General features: G+C 37.6%; 1 protein-coding gene across 8 annotated transcripts in view; it reads left to right on the plus strand.

Annotated features, from left to right (window-relative positions):
- Positions 1 to 26,215, plus strand: part of LOC149563915 (Methyltransferase MT-A70 family protein) — a 140,920-nt gene that overhangs the window by 54,526 nt on the left and 60,179 nt on the right. The window lies entirely within an intron of this gene.

Raw genomic sequence — 26,215 nt, forward strand, 5'->3', positions numbered from 1 at the left:
CAACATCTACTAACTTACCTCAACCAACTTGCCAACAATCTCCCCCTTTGGCATTGATGGCAACATTGTGAAAAATTGGCTAGGTATAAGGATGTTCTTAGAAATTTCAAAACACTTGGCAAAAATTTGGCTAATCTAAATGTATGGATCATCTGTACATACGTTATGTGTGTACCTTTCCAATCTATACTGTTGTACTCCTCCTTTGGTTATATTTTCATATTACATCTGTACTCCCCCTTATTTACTGCCTTCACACCTCAAAATAGTTCATTTCTCACTGCCTTCACTCCTGCTTTGACATCAATGAAAAAGGTGAGCCAAAATTGTATAGACATGTCAAAATTTTGTTCCCAAACTGCTCTTCAAGACAAAAGTTTGGTGCAATTTGAAAAGTTTCTTTTTAAAGTCTCAAACTCCACATCCCATGTCTGCTTTACAGATTCAACAACATGAATTACTGCACATATTCCATATCCAACAACTTCTGCTCCATTTAGATACATTGGAATGAAATTTCTATATGATCTCTTTGCATCTAGTAGGTTATTCAGTTGCTTTTGTAGCATGTCAATCTGAGGAGTCAAGTGATCTGTCAACAGATTAAATCTTGCTATCATTCTCTTCCTTTCATTCTTCAATTTGTTAAGTGCATTAACCTCAATGATGCTTAACTTATTTTGCTCCACTTCACCAACAATTTGTTCTAACTTTGCCTCATCCTCTCTTATACTTTCCGTAACATATCCAGTAAACTAATTTGGTCTTGTACATAAGATATACATTTTCTTTGCTTCTGCCGTACATCCTTTTATATCCGTAATGCAGAGTCAATAATTGTTAAGTCACTCCTTATGTTTTCACATACCTTATGAAATAGTTTTGCCTCAAAATCTGTTTGAGCTTTTAATTTTGCTGATTCTTCAAGTGTAGTGAACTGATCATCAAATTATTTAATGACTTTCTCCAAGTTCTCTGCCATGTCCGTTTCTTGTAATTGAATGGGTGAAGGTCAATCTTTCTGTAACCTTTCCAAAGCCTTCTGAAGTAACAACTTCTGCTTCTTAGACTTCTTTCCTTATTTCTTTTCTGCTTTAGCATAGGCAAATAGTGTTAAAATTGCATAAAACTATGTTCATGCATGTCTTCTTTCATCAACTTGGTGATATCCTCTGCTATACTGGAACTTGCCAACAATGCTTGTATTGTAGGTGTTGGTGTAGTGGAAATATCCTCCCCTTTATCGGCTCTTCTTTAATCTGCTGTAGGGGTCTGTACTATTCTATGGATCTGACTTGTTTCTTGAGTAGCTACCTTGCCCTCTGATCAGTTAAGGTGTTCTTCTCTTCTCTCATAGTAGACTCAACTATTGTGGGAAATGAAGATCCCCCTTCATTTGTCACAGATGACACTGTATCCTTTTCTGCATTCTCATCTAGCTGAATTTTCTGCTTTGTCTACACATTCTGATCTGATCCCATAATCTGGTCTTCTTGCCTAGTGTCCTCTTGTTGCTTTGCTTGGTGGTCTGCTTGATCATTTCTAACCTTGTCCTCTTGTTCAGTTGTCTCACCATTATTGTCAATTGTGGCTTCTGCCACACTCACTGCTTCTATCATAATGTTGCCAGTTTCTCCTACGTTACCAACATCATCCATATTACCTTGATATAATCCTCTAGAATAGTATCTAAGCTTATTAGGACTCCACTTATGTAAAAGTCAGGTTGCTTGAGAGTACTCGTGAATTGTTCTGTTTCCTTGTCATTACTAGCTAGGATCTTAGGTTCATTGATAGGAATGCCAACTGATTTCTAGGTGTTGTAGACTTCAATACCTCAGCCAATGCTCTTTCTGTCTCTGCTTGTGCTTCATCATAATGTCCTGCCATCAATTTTACTCTACACATCCTGGCTCTTACCAATGGTCTCACGTTCTCTAAAACATTATTCATTGCTTTATAACTTATTTTTTCCAACTTAATCCTCTCTCATTTTCTTGTCTTCTTCAATTGCTCTGTCTCCTCTCCTCCAACTTCCCAAATAATTGATCAGGTATATTACCTTTGAGTTCTACAACATTCTTTTAGTACTTCGGTATGTTATAATTGAGTTTTCAAGTTGTCTCTGTTGTTCTTCATTATACCTCAAATATAATTTATGTATTTGATGAAGGTTCCCATCAAGCTCTATCCTTTCTGTGACTCTCTTCGAATCTGGCTTCCATTTCTTCTTCTTTGCTGGTCTTATTCAGTTCTTGCATGCTTGGTTGCCTTGCAACATGTTCCTTCATTACTTGTTTTGTGACCTCTCCTTTCTCTTCCTTATGCTTAGAACTCTTCTTCTTCTCAAGGTTTTTTGGTTTCTTGAAGCTTGGGCCATGTGCCTTTGCCTTCTGTCTCGTATACTTTCTTGGTTCCACTTGTGCATTCACCTCTGATTTTACTAATTGCCTTGAAGTCTTCTTAGTTTTTGCCTTGGGTTGTGTTAGAAATAGTGAATACTGAGTGGGGGGGGGGGGGGGGGGGTGGGGTGTGAATCAGTATTCCACAAACTTTTGCCTAGCTATGGATATCATTAACACTCTTTAAGCATGCACATATGATCAAACTGAAAAGTAAACATAACCATAACACAATGCAACTCATAACACCATTATTTGTTAATTAGGGAAACCCTAGCCAAGGGAAAACCCCGGTGGGGATGGTGCCCACAAAATGATCCACTAATCAAAAGTATTTTGTGAAAGATATTGACCTTGTTAGTCGTCTATTACATCCGTATAGTGCATTTGTCCTTGTTAGAAACCTCAACCCTGTTAGGAGTTGTTATTACAATACAAAAGTAGCAAGTTGATCCCACTGCCCAAACATGCATATACAATAGTACAATCTGTATACGAAAAGTATAGATACAAAAATCTTTTTGACTCTACTGATATCTTCAATATCTGATTTGTCCTTTGTAGCTTTCTTCACAAACTGGATCATACATCCGTAGAATACCGTACTATCAAGTTCACATCAATACTGCTTAATTCAAACATTATAACATTACATTACAATGCCACATTTATTACTAACAAAAAGTGTCTAACTTTATACCAAACTGCTTAACCAATTGGCCTTTAATAACTTGCACATTTTCCAAAAACAAAAAATAACTTTTTGCTAAGTGAGGGTTAACATTTAGGATATTGTCCCTATCTTGTTAAGTCATTGTTCTGTTAAATGAAAACAATCCCTTAACCAAAATGCCTTTACTCTGTCATCTTCTCTGTTCAGCTTGTTATTACTTGTACCTAGAAAATTGTCCATAATTGTATCCATACAACGAATTTTCTTGTGTTTTTTACCCACGTGCTCATTACATCATGTACTTTCTTCCCTCAACTGCGCATAGTCTCAAGTGCTTCCAGTAAACTGCATTAAAGAAAATGTATAATTGTTCCTTGTATTCTTGAATAATACTTAGACAATGTTCTAAGTCCAAGCATAAAAAACTTAATATCATGTTTTGCCTTCTTCATAGTAGGTATATGCTGCCATAAATGACAACCCTATATCTTCCTTAGATATACTCTTAGCCAAATTGCCAACAATCTCCCCTTTTGGCATTGATGGCAACATGTGGTAATATGGCTAAGTTACAAAATTCTTCAAAATTGTGGTGTGAAAAATTCAAAATCCATGGATCATCATCATCGTATATATAAGATGGTATACATTCATACTGTACTCCTGTACTCCCTTTTCACTATACTTTATCCTACGAATGACTCTTGAGTCCTTACAATAAAGCATACTTCAACAATTTACAATTTTCCTTAATATTATACTCTCCCCCTTTGACATCAATGGCAAAGGTGAGTCAAAAGTTATATACATGTCAAAATTTTGCTACCTCGTTTTCATCAAGCTTGCTAATTGTTAATGTGTGCCATGCACTCTCCAAAGTTCTGCTTCAAGCTGGTGAATTGTTTCTCCCAAGTATCCTTGTCTGCTTCTGATATGCTAATCAATGGTTATAAGCTATAGGACACTAATTCAACTGCATTAAGATCAGAATAAACAAATTTGGCAAAAGATTCTTTGTATCTGTACATTCCTTAAGTTGCCTCTGCACACGATCAATTTTCAATGTCAGGTATTACCTTAACAATGAAAACTTCTTTATGGTCCTTTCCTTCTGCAACTCAAGCAGCCTTAGCTAATCATGAGTGCTGCTGATTCTTCTCTCTAAATCTGTGATTTGTGTATTTGGATTTGTCAATTCATCCATAATGCTCTTCAGTTCTGTCTCCTTTTCTTTGATCTCTTTTTCAATACCTTTTGTGTACTCAAATGATAAAGCACATTTACCATATAAATCCTTGCCTTCTTGTAGGCATCTTCTCAGTACCTTGATACAAGTATCAAGAAGTGATAAATCAACAATAATGTTGTTAAAAACAGTGCTAAAAAACTTTGCATCATGTGAGGTTTCAGCCTTAACTGTTGCAACTCCCAATAGTGTAGAGAACTTCTTGTCAAATTCTTCTATTGTGTTTGCTGCTCTCTTCTCTACATCATGTTCATTGATCTAGACTTGAATTGTATTGTGCATCCTCTTTGTCATTTTCTCAAGTGTGCATAGTGCACTCTTGCTCATCTTGCCAGATTCTTTTGCTATTTTTCCAAGTGAAAATGTTGTTAACAGAATATATTTTTGAATGTCCATGTTACCACCAAACATTTTAATAACATCTTGTGGAAAATCTGTAATTAGTGCTTCAAGAGGTGATCTTGAAGTACTAGCTTGTGTAGTATCTGTTGCCTTAGCAGGTGTTTGCACAACTGTTATCTGTCTCTCCTAAACTATGGGTGCTTGAACTTCGGGTGGCTGTGATGGATGGGTGTCCATTTGATCTTTCTGTTCTTGCTCTTCATCTGTCTTCTCTTCTTCTCTTTCAGTCTTCTTCAAAGAAATGGTGTTGGATGTGGCTTTCTCTACTATGTTTGACCAATTTGCTCTATAGTCAAACTCTGTGCTGACAGGGGCAGGTATTAAGGATAATTCTATAGATGTATCTTGTTTGCGCACATCTATAGAGTCTTGTTTTCTCTTCTTATCCTCTTCTTCTTTTGAAGTGGAATAAATTTCATTGGTGGCTATCACCAAATTGCCAACCTCATAATCTTTTTGTCTTGCAAAGGGGCCATCTATAGTACTAGCAAAGGGATGTTCACTAGTGTTTATAGTAACTGTTGCTCCCCCTATCATCATGGTGTCATCTTGCACATTAGGTCCATCCTCAGTGTCCATCACTGTATCATCTTGGGGCTCATCAGTAACTATCTTTAAGCATGCATACATGATCAAACTGAAAAGTAAGCATAATCATAACACAATGCAACTCATAACACCATTATTTGTTAACTAGGGAAACCCTGGCCAAGGGAAAACCCCGGTGAGGATGGTACCCACAAAATGATCCACTAATTAAAAGTATCTTGTGAAAAATATTGACCTTGTTAGAAGTCTATTACATCCATATAATGTATCTGTCCTTGTTAGAAGCCTCAACCTTGTTAGGAGTTGTTATTACAATACAAAAGTAGCAAGCTGAGCCTATTGCTCAAATATGCATATAGAATAGTACAATCTGTATACAAAAGGTATAGATACAAAAACCTTTCTAACTGTGCTGATATCTTCAATATCTGATTTGTCCTTTGTAGCTTTCTTCACAAAACTGATCATACATCCGTACAATATCGTACTATCATCAAGTTCACATCAATACTGCTTATATAAAGTGCACATTCAAACATTCAAACATTATATTACAATGCCACACTTATTACAAACAAAAAGTGCTTCCTTTATACCAAACTACTTAACTAGTTGGCCTTCAATACCTTGCGCATTTCCCAAAAACTTAAAATAATTTTTTGCTAAGTGAGGGTTAACATCTAGGATGTCGTCCCTACCTTGTTAAGTCATTGGTAAACCAAAACAATCCTTTAACCGAAATGCCTTTACTCTATTGTCTGCTCTGTTCATCCTGCTATGACATATACCTGGAAAAATGTCCATCACTCTGTTCGTACAACAAATTTTCTTGAGCGCTTTTACCCATGTGCTCATTACATCATGTACTTCCTTCCCTCAGCCGGCATAGTCTCAAGTACTTCTAGTAAACTCCGCTGTAGCAAAATATATAATTGTTCCTTGTTTTCTTAAATAATACTAAGACAATTTTCTATGTCCAAGCCTCCAAAAATTAATATCGTGTTTTGCCTTCTTCATAGTAGGTATATGTTGCCATTAATGACAATCCTATAGCATCCTTACATATCCTCCTAGCCAAATTTCCAACAAGTTGATCTTCTTTATTTACTATAGGAGAAGATCTTGTAGATCTTCTAGGAGTAGAAACCTCTACGATTTTAATATCATCATCATCATCCTTAATTTCTTTTGCATCTGTTGCTGCTTATGTGCTAGTTCCTTCTGTGGTAGATTCTTTTCTTTGCTCACTGCTTGTTGCTTCAAGCTTAGCTTTAGCATGTAACTCAACGACCATCTTCTTAGCTTCTTGCCACTCCTTACTCATACCCCGTTCCTTGGCTATTTCTTCCACCTTGCTACTTTTGTTTTCCTAGTCCCACTATAAAATTGTTTTGTCACTTGATTTTTCTTTAAATAAATATCAAAGATTTGAGTTGAACCCGATCAATAGTCCAAAGTAAAGATTAAAGAATTTTGAGTTCCATGAGTAAGTTGGAATGTTGGGTTTCTTTCCAAGCTTCCATTTGCTTCCCAATTTCCTAAATTCTACAACCCTCCAATATCAAAAGGAATAAACATATAAATATGATCGGGGCCTTATCTGTTTTACCAATCGCAAGAATGGCTGATAAGGACTTCTCTGTCGGACCCGATAGTGCTACTATGAGATGGTCTAGAAATATTTGAGCCCGACAGTACTTCTGAGTATAGTATGAGTGATGTAATTTCTACTACACCTGCGTTGCATATCTACACCAAAGGATTTCACTTGCACTTGCTTGTTCATCATCGTTATTATTGACAAGATTAAGGTAAGACCATTAAAGCATGCCATTGCAGAGGAATATACAATGCTGACTGAAAGGCTTTCCTTGATGGAAAAGGATTGGAGGATTCATCATCGGTCATGTACCATAGTCACATATTGATCACCCATGACCTTCGATAGAGTTTCCTGAGGTTTCAATTTGGCACTTGGATGACAGTTAGCTGATGGGTCTTGCATTCAATCTTATTACTGCTTCTTGGGATCATGGACTTCTATTGCTTAAGAGGAGCCATGCCAAGAGTCATTTATTGTTGAAATGACACCGTAATAATGTTCACTATGAGTTTTGGAGATGTTAATATTGTAAGCATTGAATCTCCTATTCTAAGCATCTGTGGTTAATGGAGTGTTGTGATGGAGCCTAAGCATCTGTGGTCTCCTAATCATGCTATGCGGGTTTTTTGTTTTTCCGGTGCGCAAGGGGTGCAGGTGATTTAGACATGGTTGGGATGTATTCTTGCATCTTCCCGATGAGAAGTAAGTTATCTGTGTTCTACCATTTGCTATCTTGCCCCATCTTTCTTCTTCTTATGGATTCCAAGCAATTGAGTTGGTCTTCCCTTCAGCCAACGGAATCAAGTGCATATTTGAAGAATGAAGCCATGACAGTGATTAGCAAGCTGTATATATGAATATGTCATGATCAAAAACCCATGAAGTTGCGAACCAATGCTAGGAAGAAGCTCATTCATGTTGCAGATGTAGATTCTACCTTCAAAAGGAAAAGAGTGGATCTATGAGTTTTCTGTTGTGCACTAGTGGAAGCGAAGATGTTTTGTTTTGCTCCTGAGGCCACATTGATTTGTGTGATATCCAAGGCTTTGTATACAAGCAATAAAGGCACGATGTTGAAAGAACTATTGAGAGCTCTTCATCAATGAGGGATGCTCGAGATCTAGCTTTGAGGCCATCAGATTGAGGTTAAAGGTAAAGTGTTGTTAGCTTTGCTTCATTCTAGGAAATGTTGTTGAGAAAGGGGTTTTCTATCCCAAGGTAATAAAAAAGGTTACTTATCCGAAGGCTTTGGGAATAGAAACACAAGTGACTTTAAAGTATGAATATTCTTCGAAGATGCTTGAAAGTTACTTCCAGAAGAGTCAGTAATGAGAATGCGACCCCGATATCAAGGAAATGTAGTGTTAAATGCTTAAGGTGGAAAGTGAAAGAATGAAGTGCACAAGCTAACAAAGGATCACTCCCCGTGCTGCGATTCTGAATAGAAGGAAAGTTTGTTTGTAGAAAAGCTAAGTTTCCCTTTCTTCCCCACATAACTTAAAATTTTGTTTTGTTAAAGTGATTTTTGGTAATAGTACTTTAAGTAATAGAGCTTCCGAAAATACAAGTTTTTATGTGCAAATTAACGAAAAGTTCAAATAGTTGTTGATCATCGAATTAAATGCAAACCTTGCCATTATAATTGTTGGCCGAACTTAATTTTGTTCGTATGGTGCCAACGTTCTAATTCCTATACCTATTTTATTGGAATTGCTTGCAATTGATTTCTTCAAGTTTATTAAAATGACTATTTATCGAGAATTGTATCTCGTGCAATCATAGTGAATGGCAATCAGAGCTGCTGGTTATGATAAGTTAATAGGCTTGGAGAGTGAATTAAAAGAGCTAACAGACACATCTTTCAAATTCTACGATTTGGGTGATCTTCATAGAAGACTCAATTCTAACCCTTTCACCAAATCACTCAAAAGCTTAAAGAGAGCGGACTGGTTGAGGCACCTAGTTTTCCAATGGCAGTACACGCACCTGAGCTTGTGAGGGAATGTATTGAGCAATACGACCTAGAAACAAAGCAGATTTTGTTTTCTAACCAATCTATCCTCATCTCAATCAAGAAGGCACTGGATGTAGTCTGCGTTCGGCATTCCCGTGAAAGAGCAGTATTGTGATGTCGATTTCACTCTTCCGCATCTATGTTCAATGAGAAGAAGACTCTCAGACGGGAAGACATGCAGAGGACATGGTTCTAGACTGCTCGCTCGAAGAAGAGCAAAATGCCCAAGACCCTATTTAGCAGAAATTTGAAAAGAGAGATAGTGGATATCCTTGCTCTTCTCCTCAAACTAAAAAGAAAAGAGGAGATCTTGGAGTTCATCGAGCACCATTTCTTCCTAGTACAAACTATATGTGTTGAGGATATGCAGATTGACTGGGCACAGATTATTTGCGCCTTGGGGTTGAATTCAGCTAGAGGATTTACGCAATTTTACATGTCCTCATATCTGATTTATGCCTTGGCAACTCACCACTTGTGGCCTGACCTCCCTAGCATCCAGAACTACGACAAGCACACCAAAGTATGAGTTCTATCCACATCTGCAGCAGCAAAGAAGTTTTGAGGAGTATGTGGCTATAAATGATGCCTTCACAATGAGGCTATGTCGGGAATTGCAAGGATGCCCCGAAAGGAAATTTTAACCATAGGCAATTTTGGCCATCAGCCAATTCGGATGCTCATTCATGTAGTTTTCGAGTTTCTCTTATTTGCGGATAGGAGCTTATGATGACTTTCCTAAGAGGCTTCCAAGGTATCCAGAAGACAAGGCGGTTCTAGTCGAACTGTGTCGACAGATCCTTGAGGTAAATACCTTGTGTTCCAATGTAAAGAAGACAGCTGGGATCCCCTTTCCTATAGTGGAAGGACTGTATTTGTGTGCTTCAAGATCTGATGCTTGGAATCTAGTGAAGAGCTTCGAGAACATAATTAAATTGGTAGACTATGAGGTACTCAAGCCTCAATATGATCCAGTCAACTTTGTAAGGGATCACTTGAAGTTAGGATATTCATACAGGCATGTTCCGGATATTAAAGACTTTTGGTCCGGGTGTCTTAACGAGTACCAAACCCGGGAGAAATTTTGGTCACGATTAACAATTAATGAGATTAAATTGTATAACAATTCTATTGATGTTTCTGACCTCGTAGGTGATGGAGCCTACATGCATCCCACATCCTACGAGAAGATCAAAGGCACCCCAATTTTGTCTACCCCACCTACAAGTCCAATCATAGACACTATGGAGGTTCTTATGCAGGGAATATCAAAAGAACAAATAAGTGGGTGGAGTGGACCTGAGCAAGGAAGAAGAGGACTGGGAGCACTGGTTCTATGGGTGGAGTATCTTCTGGAGCCGTCCAGTCAACTACAGCAGCGACCACCATAGCTGCTACTTCAACATCTATAGGCCTATTACAATCCATTGGTCAAGGTGGAGACCAACCTCTAGAGAAGAATGTGCCAGTCACTCCTACCTGCAGAGCTCATTCCCTTTCGAATACCGAGAAAGTTGGGGAGAAGGTGGATGACAAGGATAAAGGGAAAGAACAAGAAAAATTAGTGGCCAAGCCATCTTCCCCTGTCCAAGTCATCAATTTGGACGACGACACCAACCCCATGGATGGCTAAGAACAACATGCATCTCAACAAGGGGTTACCTTAGCCCTTTCGGCGATTAAGGTCTTTGCCTTCCCTGTTGCTTCTCAGAGCAAGCAAACTCTCTTAATTTCAAGGAAGCTATTCGGTCCCACTGCCTTGTAGTTGGCTATCAATGTGCTCTCTACAAAGTCATGGCTCAAAGAGACCATTGATAGGAAGAAGAGGAGATATGAGGAAGCAACTCCATCGAAGGACTTGATGACACAAGTCACCTCTTCTCAGCCATCCAAGAAGACAAAGAAGCATAAGACAATTGTTGCACTGGCTACTGATTCGACAATTGGCCATATACTAGTAGAGATTACTGAGCCACAAAAGGAAGACAGATTTCATGAGCTTTCCAAAGATGACTTCCAGATCAAAACAATGGATCTTGGTATCCTTGTCCATGACTCCATGGTGAACATGTAGAAGTCCACCAACGAGAAAATTGAAGATAAGCTGGAGGAGCTTAGAGCAGAAAAGGAAATCTTAAAGGCCTCGAATAGAGAATTGGTGGAGTACGTAAGGTTTGCACTCAGGAGCACTTCGTCAAGTTAATTTGACCCGAATGCAGAGAACAAAAATCTCCTCCTAAAGCTGCAACATGAAAGGTAATTCAGGCAAATTGGTCGAGCATGGGTAGACCAGATGAAAGCTCAAGGTCCCCTATTAGTTGAAAACTTGGTAAGTCTAGTGTTGGATGCTCACAAGCTGAGGAAGGCAACTTCCAATCATTAGACCACCATACAAAAGGCAACAGACAAACTGACAGAGTAGTTGGCCCTTCTGCAAGAAGTTATTGACACAAAGACTAATGTTGCCCTTACTCATGGGATCCTCAAGACGAGCAAGGAGTCATTGTTTCACTGCAGACAATCCTTGAAATTTGTTATAGAAATCTCTATGAGGTCCGCAAATGAACTCAAGGATGTACATGACCTAGTACAAAAGGTCATTGAGAAGTTATTTCAAAATTTTAAGATATTGCACACAGAGTCCTTTGTGTCCACTAATGGAAAACTTGTGGATATTGAGAGGATGAAATCAAAGTTCTTAGCATTTGTCGATGAAGCCGTTGACCCACTCAACTTCCAAATGTCCAAGATCCAGGAACTCTCAGCAGCGGATGCAATCATAAGGAGAGAATTGGAGAAGTTCTAGTCAAGGGTTGCCAGAATAGATGAATTGACTGAGATGCATGACTACTGGATGATTCGAGCTGACAACATCATCATTCTAGATGTCGAAGAACTGGAAAAAGTAACTGAGTCCATGAAAGCTTATAGGGCCAAGGCAGTTACTCCTAAGAAGACATGATGTTTTGATGCTTTTCCAGACACCTGTCATTCTCCCTCTTCTCTTTCTTTTTGTAGCCATTCATGGCATTTTGTCAGTCTCTATAACGGACAATGATCCAAGCTTGTCCTATTTTTAGTTTATTCTGTTCAGAGATGATCTGCGAAGAAATCATCTATTGTAACCGACCATTTTGAGAAGGCCTATAAATGTAACCTTTTGAGAATTTAATAGGATTGACAAAATTACTTTTGGGCAAACCCCTGTAGCTGGGACTAATGCCTGTGACTCTGAGTTCATTTCTAGTTTTGTTGTTCATTTAGTTTCAGTATGGAGTATGAAATGAATGTGCTATTGTAGAAAATTGAATGAATGTAAATGAACTTGGTTTTGTTTCCTTCATTCAACAGATTGTATGTCTTACTTTCTTTAGCATAAGCATCTCTTTTGTTCTCTCTACTGTACGTTGTAGTTTGTGTTTAGTATATTTTGTTGCATAAGGAGGCTGGAAACTGGTGGATGGAGTAGCTGAGGAATAGACAATCCGAGTATTGTCAAAACATCAGCTAATTGTGTAGTCTGGGAATTACCTATTTTGCCATCTCTTCTTTTCCTCTTGCTGTCATAACTGGTTATGCATGTTTCCAATTATTGCATTTAGGTCAGAATAGATTGCATGTTCTGAGTTAGTCCCCCTTTAATTGTCTGAGTTGCATAAAGTGTTGGGCAACTTGGTTTTTGCCTTTTCCGCCGCTCTTTGTTTAAGAGCATACCCCCAAAACTTGAAAGACAAAATTCATTGCAAATCTTGCATGTAAAAGGGAGTTGTACTTTTCAATTTAGGGGTCTTTGATAGATAACTACACTGACCCATTCTGTTGTTAACTTCTTTGTCCTCCACAAGTCATTGGGCTGTTTAAGAGTCAAGGTATGAACGGAAAAGATAAGGAGACAAATTGTTAACCAACATAATTTCAACAGACCATATACTGAATACTTGATTTAAATAGAGGATAACAGATTTATTGAAGCAACGAATTCATTGTCTATGTGCCAGAGATTGAAGTTATTTTAATAAAGACCAAATGCTTCCCAACAATGCGGGAGCAAAAACTTACGACAATGCAAACACTATTGAGCAATGATTGTAAAGAGGATTCAATGGAATGAAACACTGGGATCTCAGTTCGAAATATTGATGTGCGGAGTATGGTCGAATCAATCGGTAGAGTAGCATTCGACAATTAGAAATCATATTATTCTGAGTTCCAAGTGGTATTCAATATGGAAGTATTGAGTGCATAGTTCCACTCTACAATTGCGCTCGAATGCATTCCAACTTTGGGTTCTCTTGTACCGTCGATTTTGTTCTTAATTCTTGAACACTGTTGAACCATGATTGCGCTATGCTATCGTTTGATTGTGGAGTAGACTTCTGGGCATCACTTGGTGTTATGACACTTTGAATGCGATCCCTCACCTCCTGTTTGGAGTGGCATTCAGAGGGTGAAATGGAGCAAGAATATGAATGCGCTATAGTATGAAGTGACAGGTTGTATATATCATGAGTTTGATCAAGCACGAATACAATGGAGCATATCTCGAGAAATATTATCGAAACTATGTAGATTTATATGGTGTGATTAAAATTGCTTATAAAAAAGTGATGTAACTATTGAACAAAAAGCTGACTTTATAAGGATTACCGTATGAAGCGATAATATTAGATCCCTTAGGAGAAATTAATAAACTTACAAACAAAGTTAATGAATCATCATCAAAGATATCAGAATATTGCCATATCATTATTGTCATTTTTTCTGATTCAGAACATTTGTGGTATACCAAACCGGTTCTAGCGGTGACCATCAGTGATTAAAGTAATTTGAAGCATTTTGATCGTGTTAGAGGAAAGTCATTATTTAAGGAGAAAAGTTTTTTAGTTTTAAAGAAATATTATTTTTTAATTTTGGAAAGATATGATTGTTCTTTTTGAAATGTCATGTCTTTTATTGAATGGGATAGTGTAATAACCCCAATAGGTTATAACTTCTTCAAACACCAAAAATCTTTATACTTCAGTTGTTTGACATTTCGTCAAACACTTTGCAAGCAAGCTCTGATACCACTGTAATAACCCTCCTCAAATCTGCTCTCAAAGATGCTGATTGAAGGCTCAAAGAATTTTGTCAAACAATTCACATGCAAGAGACATATGACTGATATAGTATTTCAGCTTGCTTTAAATGACTTTTTCCCAATTTGCATCAATGAGAATCTTGTGATAGAAGATTACAATGAACTACACAATGATCTAACATGAGTGTGCTCCTAATTTTGACAATATTTAGTGCATATATTATGATCTAAGCATGAGAAAAGAACACCTACAGCCAACTGGCATTTTTGCAAACAGTTGGTATGCAAACTATCTAACTGATAAATAATGAGATTGAATTGCTTAAATGACACCAGCAACTATTATCTTTTTGATTGCAATCAAATTTCTAATACAATGCTCATGAAATATGGCCAAGACTTTGGCATTTACATGGATTACCAAAATGACAATGCTGGTATAATGCACACTTACAGCTGAAACTTATAATACCCTAAAAAAAACAATACTAACAAGGGAACCTGGTTGTAAATGGCTGTAATAATTTTCCTTCAATGCTGCCCCTTGCTGCTTTACTTTTTCGAACTGCTTTTTCGGCTTGCTTTTTCGATTCCGCTTTTTCTGCTTGCTTTTTCGATTCCGCTTTTTCAGTTCCGCTTTTTCCGCTTGCTTTTTCGATTCCGCTTTTTCCGCCTGCTTTTTCAGTTCCGCTTTTTCAGACTGCTTTTTCGTTTCTGCTTTTTCGGATTGCTATCCTGTTGAATCTCAAGACCATATCTTTCAATGGCGTCAAGATTTTCAGCTTGAAGGGATTTCGTCCTTCAAACTATTGAGACATAACCTCCAAAAAATTCTCCAATTTCTTTGATATTTCCAACCATGCATAAAAGAAGCTCTTCCATTTCTTTTATAGTGTTCTCACATGAGCTCCATCCTTTGTTTTCTCAATGTGGGATAAAACATAACTCCCTTTATGTAACTTATGTCTCCAATGTGTTATAAAATAAAGGGGACTTTTAATTTAAATATTTCCCACAAACTATAGTCTATGCATTAATAAAGTTAAATATTTAGATTTAACTTTATAAAATAGCTTTATCAATGCATAACAAATCTTGTCAATGATAAACAAGTCTTCTTGTCGATTTTAAACAATTACCATCGACATACCGTTGCCACTGGATGTCCACCCATGCGCAAGATGACTTACTATAAATAGTAAGTATGCTCAAAGTTGCCTCTAAACCCTTCAGAAAGACTTGCAACTGAAACTATTTAGGCTAAATGGCCTCTAAGCCCCTTTAATGTCCTAGTTAGCCTACGGGACCGTGGGGAAATAGGCTAACGACAACATCATGCTATGAATGCTAAAAAGGGGACATTACAGTCCGCCCTTCCCAAAATTGCTTGTCCCCAAGCAATGGCCGAACAACAACCAATCAATCCACCTGGATCCCAGATGTAGTCATGAACTATACTGCTGTCAGTCAACATAGGCTCCTGCAACAACCTCTGAAAATTAACCAAGAGGAATCCATAATCAAATTGGCGAATACAACTCACCCGAACTCCAAAGTCAGGAACCCATGAGAAACAAGCTCTCGAAATATCAGAACCCAAGTAGAGTACATAACCCAAATTGCCAACATAGTAAATACCATCAACGCATCCCATTGGTCTATATGGAATGTACAATCCAACTCTGCAACAATGGTGACCACTCCCACATGAAACTGCACCAAATACAAAGAATCCACACACTGTACATCTACTGCAGTTAACACAACTCTGTAGATTACGGGCCACTATCTCATAACCATAACTCCCATGCACCGCTGATGGTGAAAAGACATCACAAGATAAACAGCAAGAAATGGAACCCAAACCAAATCTACCTGTCACCAACTCCTCAACACAAGGATCAAATGCTAATTGATGTACATACCCTGCAGTATAATGCTGATAAAAAGAACCAACCCCAGTCAACAGCTCACCATGAACAAGTGATACAACCCACTGTGACTGATCACTAGCTAAGTCAGGAGATGTCATAGCCAAAGGAGTAGAATCAATAACAACAACCGCTGAAGCATCACTCCCAAACTCCTGCTCTAAGTCATGTATTATCAAGCTATCAACCGCAGAACCTATTGCCATGTCATGCCCATCACAACTCTCATCCTGTGGCGTCAAACCATCCCATAACTGATGACAAGCACTAGGAATCAAAGTATATCTCCATATCATCATCTCATCAACATGGTCATCAAAGGTAAATTGATGAGCATACCTCACAGTGTAATGCCGATAGAATGCGCCAATCTTAGTCAGTGGCTCAGACTGCAACCCAGATGAAACTAACTGCAATCGATCACTAACCAAGCTGGAACTGACTACTACCTCCGAAGACATCGCCAAGGGAATAGTATCACTAGCAGGAACCATGCTAACTGCCGGCTCACCAACATCACACATGATCTTTGATACAACATCTCTAGTCTCCGAGCCATCATTACTAGAGGCCACCACCATGTCAGGTATACCACAACAATCTGCTATAGCACCCAACTCAACTGAACCTGACTCTAGTAGGAATGGAACCGATATGCCAATGTTAGTATCAAGGGTGGATGCATCCCCATCTCCACTGTCTCTGACAATCTCGACCATGTACATCCTCGGATCACTAGACACCACAGCTTGTGACTGTACATAATCTAGTAAAGACTGCAGTCGCTCTAACTCCATGGTCACCTTAGCCAAATGAAACTGTGACTCCTTGAAAGCCAATTGTGTACTCTCAAGAATCTCAGAAGTCACCTCGAGCTGCTGAGTAAGCTCACTCACCTCATCTTCCTTGGCCAATAATGCATCATATGCTATACTCCCCCACTCCATAAGATAATCTCTGTTGGCTACCAACTGCACATAATCCTGTCTCAGAATCCGAATAGCCTCTCATAAAGAGTGGATCTCTGTCAAAGAAAGATAACTGCCTCCCTGCTCATCACTAGTAGGACAACCCAATCCATAAACTGCTAACAACTGACGAGCAGCGTTGAAATGCTGGCAAGCGATAGAAATGTCTCGCTCACTAACTCTCAACTGACTAGACACATGATGGCACTGGCTAGACTGTCTCCTACAAACCTCCTCTGACGCACTATCTAAAGGAGCATCCTCAAAGTTACTGGTCTCTAGACTATTACCATCCATATCCTGCGAATCAACTCCAAAGCTCATATCAACATACGTAGTATCAAAAACTATAGCATCGCTGTCCAACCCCTCCGTACCATAAGAAACTGCTGAGGAAACTAAGTCCTCAAAACTATCCACAACATCCCCCTGAGTGTCGTCTGTAATAATTAGATCTTGGGACTCTCCTGTAAACTCTGTCATCTTTGAGAAATCATCAACATGTGACCTGACTGTAAAAGAAAACTGAGTCCCTGCTATAAGCGCTAACTCCCGAACTGAGCTCACCTCAAGACAAAGCTCGTCCACATGTTTCTCAGAATCCTAGAGAGCCAACTGAATACACACCAAGGAATTCCGAGTATCCTCTAGCTCATGAGAAAGCTGGTCAACCTCCTCCTCCTTCTTCTTCAATGCATCTAAATAGATCCCTGCAAGATTAAGGAGATGATCGCGATCTGAAAGTCGGTGTATGTAACTTACCTTCATTGCCTCCATGCCTTCCTTGATCTGCTGTAAGTCGTCACAAGAACCTGTTGTGACTCCTTTTTGTCTCTCCTGTAGTTGAATCATCCTAATGTGATTCTCAATCAATCCATACATCCTGTCATGATGAGATAAAGCCACGACAATATCCTTGTCCCTTGTCTTCAGTTGGCTTGCCAAACCAAGTGAAGAGCTACTAGCCTCTATCTCATGTGAAGAAGCATCCAACTGTGCTTGATACTCATTTTCTGCAAAGTCCTAAATGCTCACTTTCTGATCAACGGTACTATCCTCAAACATGACAGTCTCCTCAACTGTTGTAACTTCATCCAGCCCAACTATACTGGAATCACTATCTGTGTCAATCATGCAATCCGGTGTGCCTATGATATCACCTTTTGATGCAACTGGCTCAACCTGCACAACATTTGAAACCCCTTCTGCCTGTGAAGATGATGCAGATAAACCATTACCTGAAGATGTGCTGAAGTCTCCCTGTATCGAATCTGCATGTCTGTTAAACTCCTCATACAAGTTTCTGTCTGTCAAAGGGAAGGTATGATCCTTAGGCCTATCAAAGTGTTCAATTAGTCTCTCTGAAAACTCCACATATGAGGTAATGTGTGCATGACCCATAGTGACCATACCATGATGCCACCACTTGTGTGCTAACCCATCCAGGTGAATTGCTGCATACTTAATAGCTTCTTTCTCAGGCATAGGGTTCATTTGAAAGTATGTATCAAGCTTTTGAACCCAAGCTCTTGCTGTAGACTTCCCCGAGCCATCATAATATGGTAACTGAAGTTTTCCCTACTTTCTTCTGTAGCTCATAGCTCTGGTTCCTGTCATGTCCACGTGGCATATGCTTCATCCGCACATCTATATACTCCCTAAAGGTAATTGCAGCAATAAAATCTGGACCTCCGGCTTCCCAATCTCTCCTCAGCTGGTCCTATATATCAGTGATCTGGGGCTCTGGTATGGGCTGCTCTGGAGCTTTAGGAGGAAATATATGAATCATGGGCCACGAACTCATTGTCCTAGTTTGCTCGGGTGCATGACCGAAATTGTTCCCAACTTGTTCGCCTCCATTATGTGCCCCATCCTAATTATTACCATTCTGATTATTTCCTCCACCCACATTAGCATTCAACCCCATTTGACAAGCCATCATCTGCATCATAAGCTCAAATGTCTGACTCTGTTCCTGTGCTCTTTGCTCTGCTGATTGCTGTCCCTGTGCTAAGGTGTCTAATAATTGTAAGAATCTTTCCTTTTCCCTGATCTGGACCGGCATTCATTTTGTCAAACATTTTTCTCTTTATTTGGCTATTCCAAATTCCCTATAAGACCTCCACAGGATGGCAGGACTTATAGCTCTGATACCACTGTAATGACCCCAATAGGTTATAACTTCTTCAAACACCAAAAATCTTTATACTTCAGTTGTTTGACATTTCGTCAAACACTTTGCAAGCAAGCTCTGATACCACTGTAATAACCCTCCTCAAATCTGCTCTCAAAGATGCTGATTGAAGGCTCAAAGAATTTTGTCAAACAATTCACATGCAAGAGACATATGACTGATATAGTATTTCAGCTTGCTTTAAATGACTTTTTCCCAATTTGCATCAATGAGAATCTAGTGATAGAAGATTACAATGAACTACACAATGACCTAACATGAGTGTGCTCCTAATTTTGACAATATTCAGTGCATATATTATGATCTAAGCATGAGAAAAGAACACCTACAGCCAACTGGCATTTTTTGCAAACAGTTGGTATGCAAACTATCTAGCTGATAAATAATGAGATTGAATTGCTTAAATGACACCAGCAACTATTATCTTTTTTATTGCAATCAAATTTCTAATACAATGCTCATGAAATATGGTCAAGACTTTGGCATTTATATGGATTACCAAAATGACAATGCTGGTATAATGCACACTTACAGCTGAAACTTATAATACCCTAAAAAAAACAATACTAACAAGGGAACCTGGTTGTAGATGGCTGTAATAATTTTCCTTCAATGCTGCCCCTTGCTGCTTTACTTTTTCGAACTGCTTTTTCGGCCTGCTTTTTCGGTTCCGCTTTTTCCGCTTGCTTTTTCGATTCCGCTTTTTCCGCTTGCTTTTTCAGTTCCGCTTTTCCCGCTTGCTTTTTTGATTCCGTTTTTTCCGCCTGCTTTTTTGGTTCCGCTTTTTCGGATTGCTTTTTCGTTTCTGCTTTTTCGGATTGCTACCCTGTTGAATCTCAAGACCATATCTTTCAATGGCATCAAGATTTTCAGCTTGAAGGGATTTCGTCCTTCAAACTATTGAGACATAACCTCCAGAAAATTCTCCAATTTCTTTGATATTTCCAACCATGCATAAAAGAAGCTCTTCCATTTCTTTTATAGTGTTCTCACAAGAGCTCCATCCTTTGTTTTCTCAATGTGGGATAAAACATAACTCCCTTTATGTAACTTATGTCTCCAATGTGTTATAAAATAAAGGGGACTTTTAATTTAAATATTTCCCACAAACTATAGTCTATGCATTAATAAAGTTAAATATTTAGATTTAACTTTATAAAATAGCTTTATCAATGCATAACAAATCTTGTCAATGATAAACAAGTCTTCTTGTCGATTTTAAACAATTACCATCGACATACCGTTGCCACTGGATGTCCACCCATGCGCAAGATGACTTACTATAAATAGTAAGTATGCTCAAAGTTGCCTCTAAACCCTTCAGAAAGGCCTGCAACTGAAACTATCTAGGCCAAATGGCCTCTAAGCCCCTTTAATGTCCTAGTTAGCCTACGGGACCGTGGGGAAATAGGCTAACAACAACATCATGCTATGAATGCTAAAAAGGGGACATTACAGATAGAAATAAGGAGTATTTCATTTGTGAAAGAGGAGACATTCGAAAAAGACATTAAAAAGAAGAAACATTCATATATTCATTTGTATGGTATAAGAAGCTTTAATATGACTTTGTAATATGAATTGAAATATTTTATTTTAATAATAAAATAAAAAATCCCTATGTTTATTTTTGTTTAAGGAATTGATATTTAAAATGCAATTCATTGGTCCTTTATAATCATTTTAAAAATTCCATAAACAATTTATGTTAGATAAGTGGACGTGGTCGTTTATGGCATTTTAAACTCGATCATCGTAGATATTGTGAAATATTTAATTGTTTCCGAATCTGTGTCGAGTCTATCTCCCTGACCTTAGGAGTTAAAGCGCAATTTGGACTAGTTTAGAATTGCGTATATATATTTGATCCGTCGCATCTTGATTATTAAACTGTTTATAGTTCATGTGGGTAGAACATTATAAAGTTTTACATTAAAATCTTTATTGTAGTTGACTCTGTTGCTCGAATAAGCTAAAGCACTGGTCTTTTTATCATTAAAGTATTGGATTTATTATTTATATTTGAAGTTAGAAAATCTATAACTTCCATCTTAGAAACCTCAAATCCATTGTTAAAACCTTATACAACTCATTCAAATTCAAACACTCAACATTCATTTCATTTTGATCGAGTTTGAAAACTTTACCAACCAAAGAACTCTCCAAAGCTTGAATTCGCTATAGAAAAGCTTTGAACCAAGTGACCAAGTTTGTGGAGAAAGTCTACCCACCTAGGTCTAGCAGAGCCTGAAGTGGAGGGGAATTAAAATGATTCTTGTTCGTTGGCTAGAACTAATTGCGGAATCCTATCTTAGAAGTGGCAGGCTCTTAGATTTCCAATCTGTTGTTTTGGGAACCAACAAATTGGCGACTCTACTGAGGAGAGTTGCTCACAACAAGTGTTGTGCAGTTACGTAGAATTTCAAATTTTGTAGACCAGAATCAACAAATAATTGTATAGTTTTGTTTGGAAGCGTACTCTATTGGAAGTAGGAATCCGAAAGATCAACACATTCCTTGAAAGAGGTGGTCACTCTATATGATACAATTTCAGTTGGTAGCTCTACTGAGGGAGAAGACTCAGAAGGGGATGTGGATAGTTTTTTCAAATGTATTGATCGTTTCAAAGAAAGCCTTTTATTCCGGATGGCATCAAGCCATTGGATTTCAGCAATTTCGATTATGAACCTATCAAGTTATCCCCAAATCTTTCACAACTTTTACTAAAGTTCCATGGAGAATGGGATGAATCAACAATTCGGCATTTGAATGCATTTTATACATTCATAGAGGACTATGAGGTTTGCGTAGAGGATCAAGTTATGAAGTTGTTTGTCAGATGATTGAAGGATGATGAGAGACATGCATATGAATCATTACCTACACAATGTATCTCATCTTGGAAACAATTCAAACAAATGGTTCCTATATGAATTTCATGATCGTAGTGCGGAGGATAACGTGTGTTATGAACTAGATGAAGCCCAAAGCTGCAATATGGAAGAGGATCTTGACATGTCTCCACTTGATGCCTTTTTCAATTTAGAGAGAGTTGAAGGGGAGTCTTCGATGCATTTGTACATGAGGATGACAAACATTTATCATGAGATACCATCAGACGTCATGCCCTCGTACGTAGAATTTATAAAGAATTTTTTTGAGTTGGGAGTCTCACCAAATGATCTTGATCTAAAGCTTCTTTTTCAGATACTGGAGGAAGGTGATGGAAATAAAGAAAGATATGCTGAAGTGCTACAGGAACATAATGATCTTTCAAATGTGAAAGGAGAAGAAGTTTTTGGTCAGCCTGAAGGAGAATCTGCCCATTATAATATTCATATGCCAACAAATGACAATGGATGTAGAAATGAAGAGGATGATTCTCTCATTGTGGAAGAAATTTAAGCTTTGTTAGATTTGGAATATCATAAACATGTTGAAAGAAATCATCCAAATTTCATTTTCAATTCACCATGGTGAGCAAGTTGATGGATCAATGCATTCTCAAGTGGTACTAGATGAAGGAGATAATAATTCCCAGGAATCAAATTGTGAAGATGAAATAGAACTGCATATGGTGTATGAATGGAAGGAAGTTTTAGGAGATGATGAAGATATTAGTCTTGTTGATGAAACATTTGATGGTCTGAATGAAAGCTCTCATGAAGATATGCTTGAATTTTCTATGTTCCTGAATCCATTGTTCGAAGAGGAAGTATATAGAGATATGTCTGAGTTCTTCGTGTTCTTAAATCCATTATTTGAGGAAGATTTTCAATGCAATCAAGTCCATCAGCATCATAATGAGGATAGTATGACCAGTGACAGTTTTGAAGATGACGAAACTCAAGATTTGAGTTCAGATGTGCATTTAGAAGATGAGACATCTTTCAGTTCGTCCTATGAGCCAGAAATACATCAAACATGTGAAGCTGATACAGAATCAAATAGGTGTAATGAGGAGAGTGCAATGGGGATTAGTTCTGAAAATTTCCTAAGTGTCTTATCTAATCAAACTCTTGATGAAAGAGAGACAATAGTTTTAGAATGTGAGCTATCTTTGAAACCATCATTTAAAGAGAAACAACATATGGAGTGTGGAAATGTAGCAGATTGTGTGCAAGGAAATATTCAAAACCCTGATCTAGATGTTTATATAGCTGATCACATGCATGGTTGTGAGGATATTCCATTCAGTAGGGATCAAAGTATACCTGATAACCTTTTAAAGGCAAAACAAAAGTCAGACACCAAAGATGGCATTAACGAAGTGGATATTGTCTATAAGAATGATGAATTTAATTCAACAAGGTTCAAAGTGTTGCATGATCAAAATAGGGTGTTTGATAGAGGATACAAGCAGGGTTCATTCTTTGGGGGCCTCAGGCCACCCAATTTTTACCTTGCATCATGTTAAGCATGGATGCTCAGTCTGCTCCTCGATAGCTGGAATCTCAATATGCCCACAAGGGGCATATGTCCCCAACAAGAGCCATTGATGGAGCCTAAAATTTAGTCTCCAAATTTTAACGTTTTTCCATCCTTTACACCATTTATGTCATGACTATTGATCATTTACATTTCTATAGTTTTAGGCTTCTCAAAGTATCACAGGCGGCTGAATTTATGCAATCAAGAACATGTTGATAGTAGGTTCAAATGATGCTAATCTTAGGGTGGTACTTACTAACTATCTAAGCAACAAACATATCTTTTTCAGTCAAAGCCAGTCAAAGTGATACTAGAGTCAAGATATGATAACATCAACAATCATTGAAGCATTGTGGGCTTTATACAACACCAATCTTAAAACTCTATGCATCCACTTAAAGATTAAACTCAGTTTTCAGGAAAATACTAAGGCTTATATGGAATACATAGAGACATATAACATATATATGCAAAGAAAGACATTGCTTATGTCAAACAAAGTTGTAGAGGAAATGTAACTTCAACAGACCATATACTGAATACCTGATTTAAATAGAGGATAACAGATTTATTGAAGCAACGAATTCATTGTCTATGTGTCAAAGATTGAAGTTATTTTAATAAAGACCAAATGCTTCCTGACAACACAGGAGCAAAAACTTACGACAATGCAAATGTTGTTGAGCAATGATTGTAAGGAGGATTCGATGGAATGAAACATTGCGATCTCAGTCAGAAATATTGATGTGCAGAGTATGGTCGAATCAATTGGCAGAGTAGCATTCAACAATAAAAAATCATATTGTTTTGATTTCCAAGCGGTATGCAAATGGAAGTATCGAGTGCATGTTTCAAGCCTATAATTGTGCTCGAATGCCTTGAGCTTTGGGTTCTCCTGTACTGTCGATTCTGTTCTTAATTCTTGAACACTGTTGAACCATGACTGGGCTATGCTATCATTCGATTGTGGAGTAGACTTCTGGGCATCACCCGGTGTTATGACACTTTGAATGCGATCCCTCACCTCCTATTTGGAGTGGCATTTAGAGGGTGAAAGGGAGCAAGAATATGAATGTGCTATAATATGAAGCAATGAGTTGTATATATCATGAGTTTGATCAAGCACGAATACAATGGAGCATATCTCAGGAAATATTATCGAAACTATGGTGATTTATATGGTGTGATTAAAATCTCATATAATAAAGTGATATAACTATTGAATAACAAGCAAACTTTATAAGGAACATCGTATGAAGCAATAATATTAGATCCCTCTAGAGAAATTAATAAACTTACAAAGTTAATGAATCATCGTCAAAGATATCAGAATATTGCCACATCATTATTGTCAATTTTATCTGATTCAGAACATTTGCAGTATACCAAGTTAGTTCTAGCGGTGACCTTAAGTGATTAAAGTAATTTGAAGCTTTCTGATTGTGTTAGAGGAAAGTCATTAACGAGAAAAGTCATTTAGTTTTAAAGAAATATTATTGTTTATTTTTGGAAAGATATGGCTGTTCTTTTTGAAAAGTCACGTCTTCTATTGGATGAGATATAAATAAGGAGTATTTCATTTGTGGAAGAGGAAACATTCAAAAAAGACATTAAAAAGAAGAAACATTCATATATTCATTTGTACGGAGGGATAAGGAGCTTTAATATGGCTTTGTAATATGAATTCAAATATTTTATTTTAATAATAAAATAAAAAACCCTATGTTTATTTTTATTAAAGGCACGGAGATTTAAATTGTAATTGATTTGTCCTTTATAATTATTTTTAAAAAACTCATAAACAATTTATGTCAAATAAGTGGACATGGTCATTTATGGCATTTAAAACTCGATCATCACATATATTGTGAAATATTTAATTGTTTTTGAATATGTCTCTAGTCTCTCCCCAGCCTTAGGAGTTAAAGTGCAATCTAGACTAGTGTAGAATTGCATATATATAGTTGATCCGTCGCATCTTGATTATTAGACTGTTTGTAGTTTATGTCCGTAGAACATTGTAAAGTTGTACGATATAATCTTCATTGTAGTTGATCTTGTTTTCGAAATAATCTAAAGCACTGGTCTTTTTATCATTAAAGTATTGGATTTATATTTGAAGTTAGAAAATCTATAACTTCCTTCTTACAAACCTCAAATCCACGGTTGAAACCTTATACAATTCATTCAAATACAAACACTTAGCATTCGGTTTCATTTTGATTGAGTTTGAAGGCTTTGCCAATCGAAAACTCTCCAAAGCTTAAATTTTCTATAGAAAGGCTTTGAACCAAGTGACTAGGTTCGAGGAGAAGGTCTACCCACCTAGATGTAGCGGAGCTTGAAGTGCAGGGAAATCAAGGTGATTCTCGTTCGTTGACCATAACTGATCGCAGAATCCTATCAGAGAAGTGACATGCTCTTGGATTTCTAATCTAGGGTTTTGGTAATCAATGCCTTGAGTGGCTACTGTCTTGGTAATACTCTATTAAATGTAGGTTGTTTGAACACAATTGAATTGAATATCAACATTATTTGATGTAAATTACGCTAAAACTAAGCAAGTTATAATTAAGGCACCATAGGGATGCAATTTACATCAAAGACTATAAGTGAAAGTGACGCAAGGATAGTTGGAAAATTAGGGCCAGAGGCACACTGAACAATCCAAACACCTTGCAGAGTTAACACAACGGAAGAAAATAACAGATAACATCACCAA

The sequence above is a fragment of the Cupressus sempervirens genome, chromosome 4 (genome assembly GCF_028749045.1).
Source record: "Cupressus sempervirens isolate cs-2001-9-10 chromosome 4, ASM2874904v1, whole genome shotgun sequence".
NCBI classification, from domain to species: Eukaryota; Viridiplantae; Streptophyta; class Pinopsida; order Cupressales; family Cupressaceae; genus Cupressus; species Cupressus sempervirens.